General features: G+C 44.5%; 7 non-coding genes and 2 pseudogenes across 7 annotated transcripts; all 9 read left to right on the top strand.

The window, feature by feature from the left end:
- Positions 1 to 695: 695 nt before the first annotated feature.
- LOC139068215 (5S ribosomal RNA) lies at positions 696 to 814 on the top strand. The gene has a single exon (XR_011519814.1). It is a non-coding gene; the product is annotated as a 5S ribosomal RNA (ribosomal RNA).
- A 1,259-nt stretch (positions 815 to 2,073) lies between these two features.
- Positions 2,074 to 2,192, top strand: LOC139068256 (5S ribosomal RNA). The gene has a single exon (XR_011519855.1). It is a non-coding gene; the product is annotated as a 5S ribosomal RNA (ribosomal RNA).
- A 1,153-nt stretch (positions 2,193 to 3,345) lies between these two features.
- Positions 3,346 to 3,464, top strand: LOC139068216 (5S ribosomal RNA). The gene has a single exon (XR_011519815.1). It is a non-coding gene; the product is annotated as a 5S ribosomal RNA (ribosomal RNA).
- A 1,527-nt stretch (positions 3,465 to 4,991) lies between these two features.
- Positions 4,992 to 5,110, top strand: LOC139068221 (5S ribosomal RNA). Its single transcript, XR_011519820.1, has one exon. It is a non-coding gene; the product is annotated as a 5S ribosomal RNA (ribosomal RNA).
- Positions 5,111 to 6,263: 1,153 nt separating this feature from the next.
- LOC139068217 (5S ribosomal RNA) lies at positions 6,264 to 6,382 on the top strand. Its single transcript, XR_011519816.1, has one exon. It is a non-coding gene; the product is annotated as a 5S ribosomal RNA (ribosomal RNA).
- A 1,523-nt stretch (positions 6,383 to 7,905) lies between these two features.
- LOC139068222 (5S ribosomal RNA) lies at positions 7,906 to 8,024 on the top strand. Its single transcript, XR_011519821.1, has one exon. It is a non-coding gene; the product is annotated as a 5S ribosomal RNA (ribosomal RNA).
- Positions 8,025 to 9,284: 1,260 nt separating this feature from the next.
- LOC139067149 (5S ribosomal RNA) lies at positions 9,285 to 9,393 on the top strand (annotated as a pseudogene).
- A 1,259-nt stretch (positions 9,394 to 10,652) lies between these two features.
- On the top strand, positions 10,653 to 10,761 carry LOC139067200 (5S ribosomal RNA; annotated as a pseudogene).
- Positions 10,762 to 12,022: 1,261 nt separating this feature from the next.
- Positions 12,023 to 12,141, top strand: LOC139068203 (5S ribosomal RNA). The gene has a single exon (XR_011519802.1). It is a non-coding gene; the product is annotated as a 5S ribosomal RNA (ribosomal RNA).
- Positions 12,142 to 12,500: the final 359 nt, after the last annotated feature.

Here is a 12,500-nt window from a genome sequence, read left to right on the forward strand (position 1 = left end):
CCCTGGGGCAATCAGGTTTTAAAAGAGCGTTTCTTCTTCAATACGTTCACATTTTACTTCCCAAGTTGCAATAGAGAAAATCCAACTCTTCTATCTGTGACTTACTTGCAATTCAGGGATCTAACTAAAGATTGTCATTAAGATTTCGTTCCGGAGCAAGGCTCTGCAGCCTGCGGCCATGATGGCACGTCGCAAGTCTTTGCCGCTACGCTACCAGCTAAAAGAAATGTGGGCCTTTTACTGGAATGGCATCAAAATGCACTAATAGGTCTTTTCCACAAAGACCCAAATAGGTTGTTGGAGAAACACATTGCAATTTATTGCTGCCAAACACAAGAAAAGCTGAACTCACAAACTAAGAAAAATCGGGCGCCAGCCGGCCGGCACCTGTTTGCAAGGATTTCACCCACAGAGCCCGGCCAGACGCAGCCCGAACAGGGGGGCGTGGGTCCCACTTTCCATGGGCCCACCACTCATAGGAGGGACAAAGGAAAAACGAGGTACTTCTCTCAACTGAGGTGAAGGTGGCCTTTTTGTACATCCAAATGTTAAATAATATCGTTTGTACTTTCTGACGTCTGCGATGTGAACAAAGGTTTACTGGAAAGGCCTCAAATTGCAGCATTCCATTCAATGGCAGCCAAGGGCACAACTGTCTCTGCACCCATAAAACGGAGGACGGAAGGAAAGCCTTCGCTTACGGCCATACCACCCTGAACACGCCCGATCTTGTCTGATCTCGGAAGCTAAGCAGGGTCGGGCCTGGTTAGTACTTGGATGGGAGACCGCCTGGGAATACCAGGTGCTGTAAGCTTTTGTCCTTGTCTTTTGAGCCAGCAGAGGGTGCTGTTACGCACTCGCCCTTCTGAGGAACAACACCTTACAGACCTCAAACAGTTACAACAGCATATTGCACTTTTCCTTAACCCTTTCATGCATAATAGTCACTCAAGTGGACAGGTACTCAAAATTGTTATTTATTTATTTTTGCTATTAAGCACAGCTGTTGAAGACTTTATTGCATTTGAGCACCTCCATTTGGACTTTGGTAAGCCAAGCCAACATATTTCATGTTCAGATTGCACGCTGTTCACTGAGGTGGACATGTAATAAATTATTTGTAAATTATACATTTTTACAAAAAATATTTGTTGAAATTTGTTTCATTCACACCTAAAGATGAATCAAAAAATTGTTAAAAAAATCATGGTTGAAGATTTCATAATTCATGCATCAAAGGGTTAACACAGAAATGTCAAAAAGCCCATTCCCTGGGGCAATCAGGTTTTAAAAGAGCGTTTCTTCTTCAATACGTTCACATTTTACTTCCCAAGTTGCAATAGAGAAAATCCAACTCATCTATCTGTGACTTACTTGCAATTCAGGGATCTAACTAAAGATTGTCATTAAGATTTCGTTCCGGAGCAAGGCTCTGCAGCCTGCGGCCATGATGGCACGTCGCAAGTCTTTGCCGCTACGTTACCAGCTAAAAGAAATGTGGGCCTTTTACTGGAATGGCATCAAAATGCACCAATAGGTCTTTTCCACAAAGACCCAAATAGGTTGTTGGAGAAACACATTGCAATTTATTGCTGCCAAACACAAGAAAAGCTGAACTCACAAACTAAGAAAAATCGGGTGCCAGCCGGCCGGCACCTGTTTGCAAGGATTTCACCCACAGAGCCCGGCCAGACGCAGCCCGAACAGGGGGGCGTGGGTCCCACTTTCCATGGGCCCACCACTCATAGGAGGGACAAAGGAAACACGAGGTACTTCTCTCAACTGAGGTGAAAGTGGCCTTTTTGTACACCCAAATGTTGAATAATATCGTTTGTACTTTCTGACGTCTGCGATGTGAACAAATTTGGATTAAAGAGCATGAACCTATTCTACTGTGTCACTACACAAGCTCCCCTCTCCGCTGTCGCCCACGGAGCCCGGCCAGACACAGCTCAAACTGGGGATGAGGGCGGTTTACTGGAAAGGCCTCAAATTGCAGCATTCCATTCAATGGCAGCCAAGGGCACAACTGTCTCTGCACCCATAAAACGGAGGACGGAAGGACAAGCCTTCCCTTACGGCCATACCACCCTGTACACGCCCGATCTCGTCTGATCTCGGAAGCTAAGCAGGGTCGGGCCTGGTTAGTACTTGGATGGGAGACCGCCTGGGAAAACCAGGTGCTGTAAGCTTTTGTCCTTGTCTTTTGAGCCAGCAGAGGGTGCTGTTACGCACTCGCCCTTCTGAGGAACAACACCTTACAGACCTCAAACAGTTACAACAGCATATTGCACTTTTCCTTAACCCTTTCATGCATAATAGTCACTCAAGTGGACAGGTACTCAAAATTGTTATTTATTTATTTTTGCTATTAAGCACAGCTGTTGAAGACTTTATTGCATTTGAGCACCTCCATTTGGACTTTGGTAAGCCAAGCCAACATATTTCATGTTCAGATTGCACGCTGTTCACTGAGGTGGACATGTAATAAATTATTTGTAAATTATACATTTTTACAAAAAATATTTGTTGAAATTTGTTTCATTCACACCTAAAGATGAATCAAAAAATTGTTAAAAAAAAATCATGGTTGAAGATTTCATAATTCATTCATCAAAGGGTTAACACAGAAATGTCAAAAAGCCCATTCCCTGGGGCAATCAGGTTTTAAAAGAGCGTTTCTTCTTCAATACGTTCACATTTTACTTCCCAAGTTGCAATAGAGAAAATCCAACTCTTCTATCTGTGACTTACTTGCAATTCAGGGATCTAACTAAAGATTGTCATTAAGATTTCGTTCCGGAGCAAGGCTCTGCAGCCTGCGGCCATGATGGCACGTCGCAAGTCTTTGCCGCTACGCTACCAGCTAAAAGAAATGTGGGCCTTTTACTGGAATGGCATCAAAATGCACTAATAGGTCTTTTCCACAAAGACCCAAATAGGTTGTTGGAGAAACACATTGCAATTTATTGCTGCCAAACACAAGAAAAGCTGAACTCACAAACTAAGAAAAATCGGGCGCCAGCCGGCCGGCACCTGTTTGCAAGGATTTCACCCACAGAGCCCGGCCAGACGCAGCCCGAACAGGGGGGCGTGGGTCCCACTTTCCATGGGCCCACCACTCATAGGAGGGACAAAGGAAAAACGAGGTACTTCTCTCAACTGAGGTGAAGGTGGCCTTTTTGTACATCCAAATGTTAAATAATATCGTTTGTACTTTCTGACTTCTGCGATGTGAACAAAGGTTTACTGGAAAGGCCTCAAATTGCAGCATTCCATTCAATGGCAGCCATGGGCACAACTGTCTCTGCACCCATAAAACGGAGGACGGAAGGACAAGCTTTCGCTTACGGCCATACCACCCTGAACACGCCCGATCTTGTCTGATCTCGGAAGCTAAGCAGGGTCGGGCCTGGTTAGTACTTGGATGGGAGACCGCCTGGGAATACCAGGTGCTGTAAGCTTTTGTCCTTGTCTTTTGAGCCAGCAGAGGGTGCTGTTACGCACTCGCCCTTCTGAGGAACAACACCTTACAGACCTCAAACAGTTACAACAGCATATTGCACTTTTCCTTAACCCTTTCATGCATAATAGTCACTCAAGTGGACAGGTACTCAAAATTGTTATTTATTTATTTTTGCTATTAAGCACAGCTGTTGAAGACTTTATTGCATTTGAGCACCTCCATTTGGACTTTGGTAAGCCAAGCCAACATATTTCATGTTCAGATTGCACACTGTTCACTGAGGTGGACATGTAATAAATTATTTGTAAATTATACATTTTTACAAAAAATATTTGTTGAAATTTGTTTCATTCACACCTAAAGATGAATCAAAAAATTGTTAAAAAAATCATGGTTGAAGATTTCATAATTCATGCATCAAAGGGTTAACACAGAAATGTCAAAAAGCCCATTCCCTGGGGCAATCAGGTTTTAAAAGAGCGTTTCTTCTTCAATACGTTCACATTTTACTTCCCAAGTTGCAATAGAGAAAATCCAACTCATCTATCTGTGACTTACTTGCAATTCAGGGATCTAACTAAAGATTGTCATTAAGATTTCGTTCCGGAGCAAGGCTCTGCAGCCTGCGGCCATGATGGCACGTCGCAAGTCTTTGCCGCTACGCTACCAGCTAAAAGAAATGTGGGCCTTTTACTGGAATGGCATCAAAATGCACCAATAGGTCTTTTCCACAAAGACCCAAATAGGTTGTTGGAGAAACACATTGCAATTTATTGCTGCCAAACACAAGAAAAGCTGAACTCACAAACTAAGAAAAATCGGGCGCCAGCCGGCCGGCACCTGTTTGCAAGGATTTCACCCACAGAGCCCGGCCAGACGCAGCCCGAACAGGGGGGCGTGGGTCCCACTTTCCATGGCCCCACCACCATGGACGTAATTTTGGGGGGGGACAGGGGGGACATGTCCCCCCCACTTTCTCCAAAGTCAAGTTTTCACCCCTGCACTTTTTACCAATACTTTATATTAAATTGGCACTGGTTGAGCTCTAGGACCAAGCAGAAAACAACCATTTGTGTCGAAGCCTGTTTCCCATTAGAACATACTGTAAAGACCCCCCCCCCCCCACACACACACACACACACACACACGTGTCCCCCCCACTTCTAAAGTGAAAATTACGTCCATGCCCACCACTCATAGGAGGGACAATGGAAAAACGAGGTACTTCTCTCAACTGAGGTGAAGGTGGCCTTTTTGTACATCCAAATGTTAAATAATATCGTTTGTACTTTCTGACGTCTGCGATGTGAACAAATTTGGATTAAAGCGCATGAACCTATTCTACTGTGTCACTACACAAGCTCCCCTCTCCGCTTTCGCCCACGGAGCCCGGCCAGACACAGCTCAAACTGGGGATGAGGGCGGTTTACTGGAAAGGCCTCAAATTGCAGCATTCCATTCAATGGCAGCCAAGGGCACAACTGTCTCTGCACCCATAAAACGGAGGACGGAAGGACAAGCCTTCGCTTACGGCCATACCACCCTGAACACGCCCGATCTCGTCTGATCTCGGAAGCTAAGCAGGGTCGGGCCTGGTTAGTACTTGGATGGGGAACCGCCTGGGAATATCAGGTGCTGTAAGCTTTTGTCCTTGTCTTTTGAGCCAGCAGAGGGTGCTGTTACGCACTCGCCCTTCTGAGGAACAACACCTTACAGACCTCAAACAGTTACAACAGCATATTGCACTTTTCCTTAACCCTTTCATGCATAATAGTCACTCAAGTGGACAGGTACTCAAAATTTTTATTTATTTATTTTTGCTATTAAGCACAGCTGTTGAAGACTTTATTGCATTTGAGCACCTCCATTTGGACTTTGGTAAGCCAAGCCAACATATTTCATGTTCAGATTGCACGCTGTTCACTGAGGTGGACATGTAATAAATTATTTGTAAATTATACATTTTTACAAAAAATATTTGTTGAAATTTGTTTCATTCACACCTAAAGATGAATCAAAAAATTGTTAAAAAAAAATCATGGTTGAAGATTTCATAATTCATTCATCAAAGGGTTAACACAGAAATGTCAAAAAGCCCATTCCCTGGGGCAATCAGGTTTTAAAAGAGCGTTTCTTCTTCAATACGTTCACATTTTACTTCCCAAGTTGCAATAGAGAAAATCCAACTCATCTATCTGTGACTTACTTGCAATTCAGGGATCTAACTAAAGATTGTCATTAAGATTTCGTTCCGGAGCAAGGCTCTGCAGCCTGCGGCCATGATGGCACGTCGCAAGTCTTTGCCGCTACGCTACCAGCTAAAAGAAATGTGGGCCTTTTACTGGAATGGCATCAAAATGCACCAATAGGTCTTTTCCACAAAGACCCAAATAGGTTGTTGGAGAAACACATTGCAATTTATTGCTGCCAAACACAAGAAAAGCTGAACTCACAAACTAAGAAAAATCGGGCGCCAGCCGGCCGGCACCTGTTTGCAAGGATTTCACCCACAGAGCCCGGCCAGACGCAGCCCGAACAGGGGGGCGTGGGTCCCACTTTCCATGGGCCCACCACTCATAGGAGGGGCAAAGGAAAAACGAGGTACTTCTCTCAACTGAGGTGAAGGTGGCCTTTTTGTACATCCAAATGTTAAATAATATCGTTTGTACTTTCTGACGTCTGCGATGTGAACAAAGGTTTACTGGAAAGGCCTCAAATTGCAGCATTCCATTCAATGGCAGCCATGGGCACAACTGTCTCTGCACCCATAAAACGGAGGACGGAAGGACAAGCTTTCGCTTACGGCCATACCACCCTGAACACGCCCGATCTTGTCTGATCTCGGAAGCTAAGCAGGGTCGGGCCTGGTTAGTACTTGGATGGGAGACCGCCTGGGAATACCAGGTGCTGTAAGCTTTTGTCCTTGTCTTTTGAGCCAGCAGAGGGTGCTGTTACGCACTCGCCCTTCTGAGGAACAACACCTTACAGACCTCAAACAGTTACAACAGCATATTGCACTTTTCCTTAACCCTTTCATGCATAATAGTCACTCAAGTGGACAGGTACTCAAAATTGTTATTTATTTATTTTTGCTATTAAGCACAGCTGTTGAAGACTTTATTGCATTTGAGCACCTCCATTTGGACTTTGGTAAGCCAAGCCAACATATTTCATGTTCAGATTGCACACTGTTCACTGAGGTGGACATGTAATAAATTATTTGTAAATTATACATTTTTACAAAAAATATTTGTTGAAATTTGTTTCATTCACACCTAAAGATGAATCAAAAAATTGTTAAAAAAATCATGGTTGAAGATTTCATAATTCATGCATCAAAGGGTTAACACAGAAATGTCAAAAAGCCCATTCCCTGGGGCAATCAGGTTTTAAAAGAGCGTTTCTTCTTCAATACGTTCACATTTTACTTCCCAAGTTGCAATAGAGAAAATCCAACTCATCTATCTGTGACTTACTTGCAATTCAGGGATCTAACTAAAGATTGTCATTAAGATTTCGTTCCGGAGCAAGGCTCTGCAGCCTGCGGCCATGATGGCACGTCGCAAGTCTTTGCCGCTACGCTACCAGCTAAAAGAAATGTGGGCCTTTTACTGGAATGGCATCAAAATGCACCAATAGGTCTTTTCCACAAAGACCCAAATAGGTTGTTGGAGAAACACATTGCAATTTATTGCTGCCAAACACAAGAAAAGCTGAACTCACAAACTAAGAAAAATCGGGCGCCAGCCGGCCGGCACCTGTTTGCAAGGATTTCACCCACAGAGCCCGGCCAGACGCAGCCCGAACAGGGGGGCGTGGGTCCCACTTTCCATGGGCCCACCACCATGGACGTAATTTTGGGGGGGGACAGGGGGGACATGTCCCCCCCACTTTCTCCAAAGTCAAGTTTTCACCCCTGCACTTTTTACCAATACTTTATATTAAATTGGCACTGGTTGAGCTCTAGGACCAAGCAGAAAACAACCATTTGTGTTGAAGCCTGTTTCCCATTAGAACATACTGTAAAGACCCCCCCCCCCCCCCCCACACACACACACACACGTGTCCCCCCCACTTCTAAAGTGAAAATTACGTCCATGCCCACCACTCATAGGAGGGACAATGGAAAAACGAGGTACTTCTCTCAACTGAGGTGAAGGTGGCCTTTTTGTACATCCAAATGTTAAATAATATCGTTTGTACTTTCTGACGTCTGCGATGTGAACAAATTTGGATTAAAGCGCATGAACCTATTCTACTGTGTCACTACACAAGCTCCCCTCTCCGCTTTCGCCCACGGAGCCCGGCCAGACACAGCTCAAACTGGGGATGAGGGCGGTTTACTGGAAAGGCCTCAAATTGCAGCATTCCATTCAATGGCAGCCAAGGGCACAACTGTCTCTGCACCCATAAAACGGAGGACGGAAGGACAAGCCTTCGCTTACGGCCATACCACCCTGAACACGCCCGATCTCGTCTGATCTCGGAAGCTAAGCAGGGTCGGGCCTGGTTAGTACTTGGATGGGGAACCGCCTGGGAATATCAGGTGCTGTAAGCTTTTGTCCTTGTCTTTTGAGCCAGCAGAGGGTGCTGTTACGCACTCGCCCTTCTGAGGAACAACACCTTACAGACCTCAAACAGTTACAACAGCATATTGCACTTTTCCTTAACCCTTTCATGCATAATAGTCACTCAAGTGGACAGGTACTCAAAATTGTTATTTATTTATTTTTGCTATTAAGCACAGCTGTTGAAGACTTTATTGCATTTGAGCACCTCCATTTGGACTTTGGTAAGCCAAGCCAACATATTTCATGTTCAGATTGCACGCTGTTCACTGAGGTGGACATGTAATAAATTATTTGTAAATTATACATTTTTACAAAAAATATTTGTTGAAATTTGTTTCATTCACACCTAAAGATGAATCAAAAAATTGTTAAAAAAAATCATGGTTGAAGATTTCATAATTCATGCATCAAAGGGTTAACACAGAAATGTCAAAAAGCCCATTCCCTGGGGCAATCAGGTTTTAAAAGAGCGTTTCTTCTTCAATACGTTCACATTTTACTTCCCAAGTTGCAATAGAGAAAATCCAACTCATCTATCTGTGACTTACTTGCAATTCAGGGATCTAACTAAAGATTGTCATTAAGATTTCGTTCCGGAGCAAGGCTCTGCAGCCTGCGGCCATGATGGCACGTCGCAAGTCTTTGCCGCTACGCTACCAGCTAAAAGAAATGTGGGCCTTTTACTGGAATGGCATCAAAATGCACCAATAGGTCTTTTCCACAAAGACCCAAATAGGTTGTTGGAGAAACACATTGCAATTTATTGCTGCCAAACACAAGAAAAGCTGAACTCACAAACTAAGAAAAATCGGGCGCCAGCCGGCCGGCACCTGTTTGCAAGGATTTCACCCACAGAGCCCGGCCAGACGCAGCCCGAACAGGGGGGCGTGGGTCCCACTTTCCATGGGCCCACCACTCATAGGAGGGACAAAGGAAAAACGAGGTACTTCTCTCAACTGAGGTGAAGGTGGCCTTTTTGTACATCCAAATGTTAAATAATATCGTTTGTACTTTCTGACGTCTGCGATGTGAACAAATTTGGATTAAAGCGCATGAACCTATTCTACTGTGTCACTACACAAGCTCCCCTCTCCGCTTTCGCCCACGGAGCCCGGCCAGACACAGCTCAAACTGGGGATGAGGGCGGTTTACTGGAAAGGCCTCAAATTGCAGCATTCCATTCAATGGCAGCCAAGGGCACAACTGTCTCTGCACCCATAAAACGGAGGACGGAAGGACAAGCCTTCGCTTACGGCCATACCACCCTGAACACGCCCGATCTCGGAAGCTAAGCAGGGTCGGGCCTGGTTAGTACTTGGATGGGAGACCGCCTGGGAATATCAGGTGCTCTAAGCTTTTGTCCTTGTCTTTTGAGCCAGCAGAGGGTGCTGTTACGCACTCGCCCTTCTGAGGAACAACACCTTACAGACCTCAAACAGTTACAACAGCATATTGCACTTTTCCTTAACCCTTTCATGCATAATAGTCACTCAAGTGGACAGGTACTCAAAATTGTTATTTATTTATTTTTGCTATTAAGCACAGCTGTTGAAGACTTTATTGCATTTGAGCACCTCCATTTGGACTTTGGTAAGCCAAGCCAACATATTTCATGTTCAGATTGCACGCTGTTCACTGAGGTGGACATGTAATAAATTATTTGTAAATTATACATTTTTACAAAAAATATTTGTTGAAATTTGTTTCATTCACACCTAAAGATGAATCAAAAAATTGTTAAAAAAATCATGGTTGAAGATTTCATAATTCATGCATCAAAGGGTTAACACAGAAATGTCAAAAAGCCCATTCCCTGGGGCAATCAGGTTTTAAAAGAGCGTTTCTTCTTCAATACGTTCACATTTTACTTCCCAAGTTGCAATAGAGAAAATCCAACTCATCTATCTGTGACTTACTTGCAATTCAGGGATCTAACTAAAGATTGTCATTAAGATTTCGTTCCGGAGCAAGGCTCTGCAGCCTGCGGCCATGATGGCACGTCGCAAGTCTTTGCCGCTACGCTACCAGCTAAAAGAAATGTGGGCCTTTTACTGGAATGGCATCAAAATGCACCAATAGGTCTTTTCCACAAAGACCCAAATAGGTTGTTGGAGAAACACATTGCAATTTATTGCTGCCAAACACAAGAAAAGCTGAACTCACAAACTAAGAAAAATCGGGCGCCAGCCGGCCGGCACCTGTTTGCAAGGATTTCACCCACAGAGCCCGGCCAGACGCAGCCCGAACAGGGGGGCGTGGGTCCCACTTTCCATGGGCCCACCACTCATAGGAGGGACAAAGGAAAAACGAGGTACTTCTCTCAACTGAGGTGAAGGTGGCCTTTTTGTACATCCAAATGTTAAATAATATCGTTTGTACTTTCTGACGTCTGCGATGTGAACAAATTTGGATTAAAGCGCATGAACCTATTCTACTGTGTCACTACACAAGCTCCCCTCTCCGCTTTCGCCCACGGAGCCCGGCCAGACACAGCTCAAACTGGGGATGAGGGCGGTTTACTGGAAAGGCCTCAAATTGCAGCATTCCATTCAATGGCAGCCAAGGGCACAACTGTCTCTGCACCCATAAAAGGGAAGACGGAAGGACAAGCCTTCGCTTACGGCCATACCACCCTGAACACGCCCGATCTCGTAAGCTAAGCAGGGTCGGGCCTGGTTAGTACTTGGATGGGAGACCGCCTGGGAATACCAGGTGCTGTAAGATTTTGTCCTTGTCTTTTGAGCCAGCAGAGGGTGCTGTTACGCACTCGCCCTTCTGAGGAACAACATCTTACAGACCTCAAACAGTTACAACAGCATATTGCACTTTTCCTTAACCCTTTCATGCATAATAGTCACTCAAGTGGACAGGTATTCAAAATTGTTATTTATTTATTTTTGCTATTAAGCACAGCTGTTGAAGACTTTATTGCATTTGAGCACCTCCATTTGGACTTTGGTAAGCCAAGCCAACATATTTCATGTTCAGAATGCACGCTGTTCACTGAGGTGGACATGTAATAAATTATTTGTAAATTATACATTTTTACAAAAAATATTTGTTGAAATTTGTTTCATTCACACCTAAAGATGAATCAAAAAATTGTTAAAAAAAAATCATGGTTGAAGATTTCATAATTCATGCATCAAAGGGTTAACACAGAAATGTCAAAAAGCCCATTCCCTGGGGCAATCAGGTTTTAAAAGAGCGTTTCTTCTTCAATACGTTCACATTTTACTTCCCAAGTTGCAATAGAGAAAATCCAACTCATCTATCTGTGACTTACTTGCAATTCAGGGATCTAACTAAAGATTGTCATTAAGATTTCGTTCCGGAGCAAGGCTTTGCAGCCTGCGGCCATGATGGCACGTCGCAAGTCTTTGCCGCTACGCTACCAGCTAAAAGAAATGTGGGCCTTTTACTGGAATGGCATCAAAATGCACCAATAGGTCTTTTCCACAAAGACCCAAATAGGTTGTTGGAGAAACACATTGCAATTTATTGCTGCCAAACACAAGAAAAGCTGAACTCACAAACTAAGAAAAATCGGGCGCCAGCCGGCCGGCACCTGTTTGCAAGGATTTCACCCACAGAGCCCGGCCAGACGCAGCCCGAACAGGGGGGCGTGGGTCCCACTTTCCATGGGCCCACCACTCATAGGAGGGACAAAGGAAAAACGAGGTACTTCTCTCAACTGAGGTGAAGGTGGCCTTTTTGTACATCCAAATGTTAAATAATATCGTTTGTACTTTCTGACGTCTGCGATGTGAACAAATTTGGATTAAAGCGCATGAACCTATTCTACTGTGTCACTACACAAGCTCCCCTCTCCGCTTTCGCCCACGGAGCCCGGCCAGACACAGCTCAAACTGGGGATGAGGGCGGTTTACTGGAAAGGCCTCAAATTGCAGCATTCCATTCAATGGCAGCCAAGGGCACAACTGTCTCTGCACCCATAAAACAGAGGACGGAAGGACAAGCCTTTGCTTACGGCCATACCACCCTGAACACGCCCGATCTCGTCTGATCTCGGAAGCTAAGCAGGGTCGGGCCTGGTTAGTACTTGGATGGGAGACCGCCTGGGAATACCAGGTGCTGTAAGATTTTGTCCTTGTCTTTTGAGCCAGCAGAGGGTGCTGTTACGCACTCGCCCTTCTGAGGAACAACACCTTACAGACCTCAAACAGTTACAACAGCATATTGCACTTTTCCTTAACCCTTTCATGCATAATAGTCACTCAAGTGGACAGGTACTCAAAATTGTTATTTACTTATTTTTGCTATTAAGCACAGCTGTTGAAGACTTTATTGCATTTGAGCACCTCCATTTGGACTTTGGTAAGCCAAGCCAACATATTTCATGTTCAGATTGCACGCTGTTCACTGAGGTGGACATGTAATAAATTATTTGTAAATTATACATTTTTACAAAAAATATTTGTTGAAATTTGTTTCATTCACAC

Source organism: Nothobranchius furzeri, chromosome 2 (genome assembly GCF_043380555.1).
Source record: "Nothobranchius furzeri strain GRZ-AD chromosome 2, NfurGRZ-RIMD1, whole genome shotgun sequence".
In the NCBI taxonomy this organism is placed as follows: domain Eukaryota; kingdom Metazoa; phylum Chordata; class Actinopteri; order Cyprinodontiformes; family Nothobranchiidae; genus Nothobranchius; species Nothobranchius furzeri.